Below are 6,933 nucleotides of genomic sequence, written 5' to 3' on the forward strand. Positions count from 1 at the left end.
TTCCCATCCTTAATCCCTGTTTTGCTTTGAAGGCAGCTTCAAGACAGTGTTGAAGGATGCAGGCAGTGATTAAGTCTGGCACTGAGTGGCAAGTAACATCAGTCCCACCCTATGTCAATCAATATTCGAACGCAGCTCAGAAATGAAGTTTATGAACAGATGCACACATAATGAATCACTGAATCATGCAGCACAGAAGCAGGCCACTTGGCCCAAAAAGTTCATGCTAACCATCAACTATCAATCTATATTCATCCCTTTTATGAGCTCCTTGCCTTCTACGTTTTGGCTATTCAAATGTTTGTCAAGACACTTCTTAAGTGCTATGAGACGACAACCATTCACGCAGTGAGTTCCACGATCCAGACATCCTCTGAGTGCAATGCTCTTTCCTCAGAACACCTCTACATCTCCTCCAAGAGGACAATCTTGTCGTGGTTTGGAGGCTTGGGTGCCTCAGTGACCCAGAGAGCTATGTGGGCTGGAGTCAGGGCTTTATGCTTTGGCTCTTGGCAGGGTCACCCACGCCGAACAGGTGAAAGGGTAAAGCCCACTGGTCCTCCAGGATCGGGGGTTCAGCTCAGGGCTAACAACCCTGACTGGTGAAAAAACAAATTGTTACTGATACAGCAATGAAGAACCCTTCTACACCTGAGTGTGATGGTTTTCCTAGGTGTCCCGGGGCCTGCATTAGTGACAGTAGTGAAAACCAAGGAGAAGCAACTGACATGATGAACGAAGCCCTGAACACTGCCAGAAATGGAGACTTTCATTGCTGCCCTAAGCACCAGCGGCGTAATGAGCAGTAAGACTTCTAAACTTCTTATCCCTTACTGTAAACCTAAGCCATCTTATTTTAGACACCTCTACTGTGGAAAAAGATATCCTACAGTTGTCCCGCATTCGTTTACACCAGGTCCTCTCTTCAGCAGTCCCCAATCCAAGGAAAATAAACCCAGTCTCTCCACATAATTGAAACAATCTATCCACGGTAACACGCTGGCAAATTAGATTAGATTAGATTATGAGGACACTCAGTCTTCGTTTATTGTCATTTAGAAATGCATGCATTAAGAAATGATACAATGTTCCTCCAGAATGAAATCTCCTCTATGTTCTTTCCAATGGATTTATTTCCTTCCTATGGTGTGGCAACCAGAGCTTCAAATGTGGCCAAAACAAAACTTTATAAGATTGTACTGTGGCCTCCATAGTTAATGCCCCAGTTCATGACAAGGAGAACCTGGAAGCCTTTGTCACCACATCCTCATCAGCACTTGCTAGATTCTATCATTCTACATTCCAGGCAATTTACAATAGACCGTTAACCACACTGGGAATAGATTACCAGGTGGACAGAGAAAATGTTTTAAGAATATGTTCAACACCTCCTTGAGGGAAAGGCATATCCCCACTGATCTGTGGGAATCTCTTGCTGGTGACTGTTCATAGGAGAGAGGGAATAACCAGCATGGCTGTCGGAGCACTGAGGTCATGTACTGCAGTGCACAGTAGTACCACAAAAATGGCAGAAGGTACAGGCCACCTCAGGAAGTACCCACCTGCCCACCCCATCTATCCCATCAGTGGAAGAACCCACAAAACTGTTGTGACAGGGCAGCACGGTAGTATGACAGTTCTTAGAATGATTTACAGCCCCAGCTGTAAATTTGAGGTTCAATTCCCACCACTGTGTGTAAGGAGTTTGTATGTTCTCCCCATAACCACATACAGTATGTGTCCCCCAGGTGCACCATTCCCCTCTCATCTGCCAATGATAAATGGTTAACGTTAGTAAGCTGTGGGCATGCTATGTCAGCACCATAAGCATGGTAAGACTGTGTTATTCGTTGACACATAACAATGCATTTCAATGGTTTTTCGGTGTGCATGTAACAACTAAAGCTAATCTTTTGCATTTGCTTTCAATCCTCATCCCTATTGTGAGGGACTACCTGTATATGAAACGGTCAGAGGTGGTCTCTGTCTCTGTACTGTGTCAAGAGATTTTTCAAATATCTATACTCAGAAAAAAAGAGCTCTTGGCTCCATCCCTCCCCCTCCCACTTTCAAATCTCTTACTAGCTCTTCTTTCAGTTAGTCCTGACAAAGGGTCTCGGCCCGAAACGTCGACTGTACCTCCTCCTAGAGATGCTGCCTGGCCTGCTGCGTTCACCAGCAACTTTTATGTGTGTCGCTTGAAATTCCAGCATCTGCAGATTTCCTCGTGTTTCCCTGATTTTTGTGCCTTTTGTATATCCTACTCTGTCTTTCCTCTTGAGTATTTAGCAAGTTTGAACAAATAATAGACAACTCAAGTCCATGAGAGCCAGCTGGAATTACTCCATCACATTCCCAGAATTACTTATCATAAAGCAATCAATGTGAGATATCAGATTACACCAGTATGTCTATTAGTCCATTTAATGACAAAAAAAGTTAAAAAGAAGTTTCCAAATTAGGTCCAAGTTATCTTATTTTTAACTCAGCAGGTTATGAACTAAAAAAAACTTCAGCAAAACTTTAATCACGAGTTTGAAGGTGTATTGATTTTAATAAGGCAATGGTGCAAAACCTGGACATCTCCATACAATCACATCAAATCTATAAAGTTTCCTAAATTATTTCAAAATACTGTTGTTCAATTCAAAGTACAAAGTAAATTTAATTATCAAGGCATCACGTACTATGTCATCACGTACTACCCTGAGATTCATTTTCTTGCTGGCATTGACAGTCGTTAGAAAGAAATACAATCGAATCAGTGAAAACCTGTACACGAAGACGGACAAGCAACCAGGAATCAAAATGTGCAAATACAAAACAAAAACAAAACAAGAAAAACAACAGTGGTTTTGTCAGCAAACTTGAATATGACATTGGAACTGTACAGCCTTCCATAGGAACCTTTTCAAACCTTATTCCCAAATTGGGAATAAATTAGTGATTATATGTATAAACACAAACCTAAAGCATCTAAAATATTCTCTCACATGCATCATTGTTCTGACCTACATGTGACTTTTAAAAAATATGTTGGCAATTTTAAATAATCCCTTCCAAAGTCATAGATAATTACAAAATTAGTATAAAAACAAGTGATATTTTAAAATTTATCAAAACTTGGAAGTAGGTACAGAGGAGATGTCAGGGGTAAGTTTTTTACGCAGAGAGCAGTAACTGCGTGGAATGGGCTGCCGGCGACGGTGGCAGAGACGGATACGATAGGGTCTTATAAGAGACTCCTGGACAGGTACATGGAGCTCAGAAAAATAGAGGGCTATGGGTAATTTCTAAGGTAGGGACATGTTCGGCACAGCTTTGTGGGCCGAAGGGACTGTAATGTGCTGTACGTTTTCTATGTTTCGATGTTTCTAAAACACTTTTAATTAACTGCAAAATTTCTCTGTCATTTACAAAGAACTTTTTTTGTAAATTGGCAGAAAATCAACTTGAAGTCTAAAAATACTAAACGTATTTTTCAGAACATGTGGGATTGAGTTTAAATAAAATTGTTGCTATTTTACCACAATATATCACGTATACTTTCAGGACATTGCTGCAGTTTATGCTCCAAATTATTATTACACAAGAAGGCTTAAGTACTGACTGAAGTAACAAACATACTTCATTCAATGAAAGTCAAATTTATTTAAATGTATCTATTTTATTTAATATTTTCAGTTGCCCTGCTTGTGCGCCACACTATGCTTTGTTTAAAGGTTCATTTACATCAGGGTAGTGACACTGCTGGTTTTCGAAATACACATATTCAACAAATCCTAACACCATAATAAAAGCTATGTACAATTCAAATCAGCTTTAATACTGTGGCAGAAATCAATTATGAATAGGTGCATTTCAATTATAGCCAGTGACTTTAACCAGGCCTGTTTGAAGAAAACCCTGCCCAATTATCACCAGCACATAACCTGTTGCACCAGGGTTCCCGACACACTAGACCACTGCTACACTACAATAAGGAATGGCTATTGTTCCTTCCTGAGACCGCAATTGGCACGTTGGATCATTTGGCTGTACTCCTACTACCTGCATACAAACAGAGCCTATAGAGCAAGGCTCCAGAGGTCAAGACAACCAAGAGGTGGTCACAGAAGGCTGAGGAACGGTTACAGGATTGCCTTGAGTCAGTGGACTGGGCCGTGTTCATCTGAACACCTGAATGACCACACCAGGGTCATTACAGACTTCATTAAAACAGCCGTGGGTGAGTTGTGGATCATTCAGGGTTTTCCCCAATCAATGCCATGGATGAACAATGAAATCCAGAACCGGCTGAGAACCAGATGAGAGGCTTTTGAGTCTGGAGATCAAGAAAGCCGTGAAAGGTGCAGGTATGATCCCCGGAGAGCTATCTCTTCGGCAAAGTGGAGATTTCAGACTAGACTGGAACCAACGAGGAATGCTCGACGGCTGTGGCAGGGTTTGAATGCCATAACCTCCTACAAAGCTAAACCTTGTGACATAGGGGACAGCAGAACTTCACTTCTAGATGAGCCGAATGCCTTCTATGCTCACTTAGACCACCAGAACAGGGAGGAACCATCATGTACCCCCATGTCTCCGGATGATCCTCTGGTCTCAGTATCGGAAGACGACATGCAAGCTGCCTTCAACAGAGTGAATCCAAGGAAAGCATCCAGTCCAGATGGAGTACTTGGCCGAGTACTGGAGACCTGTGCTGACCAACTGGCTGGTGTATTGACAGATATCTTCAACCTCTCTCTCCAGTACCCACCCACCTCAAGCAGGCTTCAGTCGTACCAGTGCCCAGGAAGAGCATGGTAACCTGTCCAAATGACTATTGCCCAGTGGCACTTACATCCGCAATGATAACATGCTTAGAGAGGCTAGTGTTGAAGCATAACAGCTTCTGTCTGAGTGGCGACTTGCATCCATTCCAGTTTGCCTACCAAAGCTATAGTAGGTCTACCGCAGATGCCATCTTGTTGGCTCTTCACGCAAGCCTGGAACATCTGGACAGCAAAGATGCACACATCAGGATACACCTTATCAACCACAGCTCGACATTCAACACCACCATCCCCTCAAAACTAATCAGTAAACTCCAAGACTTGGGCCTCAAAACTCTTTTGTGCAATTGGATCCTGGATTTCCTCCCTCGTAGACCCCACTCAGTCCAGATTGGGAAAACCATCTCCCCCACGATCTCCATCAGCACAGGAGCACTGCAGGGATGTGTGCTTAGCCCCCTGCTCTGCTCGCTTTATACCTATGACTGTGAGGCTGAGCACAGCTCCAACGCCATATACAAGTTTGCTGATGACACCACTGTTGTGGGCCGTATCAAAGGTGGTGATGAATCAGCATCCAGGAGGGAGATTGAAACCTTGGCTGAAAACAGACTAAGGAACTGATTGTAGACTTCAGGAGAGGGAAACCAGAGGTCTATGAGCCAGTAATCATCGGAGGCTCAGAGGTGGAGAGGGTCAGTAGCTTTAAATTCCTGGGTGTCACTATCTCAGAGGACCTGTCCTGGACCCATCATATAGATATTATTGCGAAGAAAGCACAACAGCAACTCTACTTTCTCAGGAGTCTGTGGAGGTTCGGTGTGTCATTGAAAACCTTGACGAACTTCTATAGATGTGTGGTGGACAGTGTGCTGACTGGCTGCATTATGTCCTGGTATGGGAACATCAATGCCTTTGAGCAGGAAATCCTGCATAAGGTAATGGATTCGGCCCAGTACGTCACAGGTAAAACCCTTCCAACCATTGAACCCATCAACATGAAACATTGCCATAGAAAAGCAGCATCCATCATCAAAGATCCTTACCACCCAGGCCATGCTCTTTTCTCACTGCTGCCATCAGGTAGAAGGTAGAAGAGCCTCAGGACTCACACCAGCAGGTTCAAGAACAGTTACTACCCCTCAACCATCAAGCTCTTGAACAAAAGGGGGATAGCTACACTCATTTAAGGACTCTGTTATATTGTTATTTCATGCTCTTTATTTATTGCTATTTATTTATATCTGCATTTGCACAGTTTGTTTACAGGTAACAGTTTCTGATGTTTACAGTTTACAGTTACTATTCTATAGATTTGCCAAGTATGCCCGCAGAAAAAGAATCTCAGAGTTGTATAAGGTGACTCTGATAATAAATTTTACTTCGAACTTTTAAACTTTTCAACCTTGATTCATAAGGATACTTTATACTTATACTTTACTTTATACTTTATTGTTGCCAAACAATTGATACTAGAACGTAAATCATCACAGCGATATTTGACTCTGCGCTTCCCGCTCCCTGGATTACAAATCGATAGTAAATATTAAAAATTTAAATTCTAAATCACAAACAGAAAATAGAAAAATGTGAAGTAAGGTAGTGCAAAAAAACCGAGAGGCAGGTCCAGATATTTGGAGGGTACGGCCCAGATCCGGGTCAGGATCCGTTCAGCAGTCTTATCACAGTTGGAAAGAAGCCATTCCCAAATCTGGCCGTACGAGTCTTCAAGCTCCTGTGCCTTCTCCTGGAGGGAAGAGGGACGAAAAGTGTGTTGGCTGGATGGGTCGTGTCCTTGATTATTCTGGCAGCACTGCTCCGACAGCGTGCGGTGTAAAGTGAGTCCACGGACGGAAGATTGGTTTGTGTGATGTGCTGCACCGTGTTCATAATCTTCTGCAGCTTCTTCCGGATGTGCAGTATTGGAAAATATTTGCTGTGAGAAAAGATTGGATAAACTAAAACTGAAGGACAAAAAAATGTAGACATTGAAAACTTGAAATAGAAACAGGAAATGCTGGAGATACTCAGCAGATCAGGTCGCATCGAGCTGAAAGGTTAACTCTCTCCACAATGTTATCTGATCTGTATTTTCTATTTGAACACAGCAGAGAAGCTTGGTAGCAGCAGAAATCCTCATCATTTGCACTTGAGGGGC

This window comes from Mobula hypostoma, chromosome 22 (genome assembly GCF_963921235.1).
Source record: "Mobula hypostoma chromosome 22, sMobHyp1.1, whole genome shotgun sequence".
NCBI lineage: Eukaryota > Metazoa > Chordata > Chondrichthyes > Myliobatiformes > Myliobatidae > Mobula > Mobula hypostoma.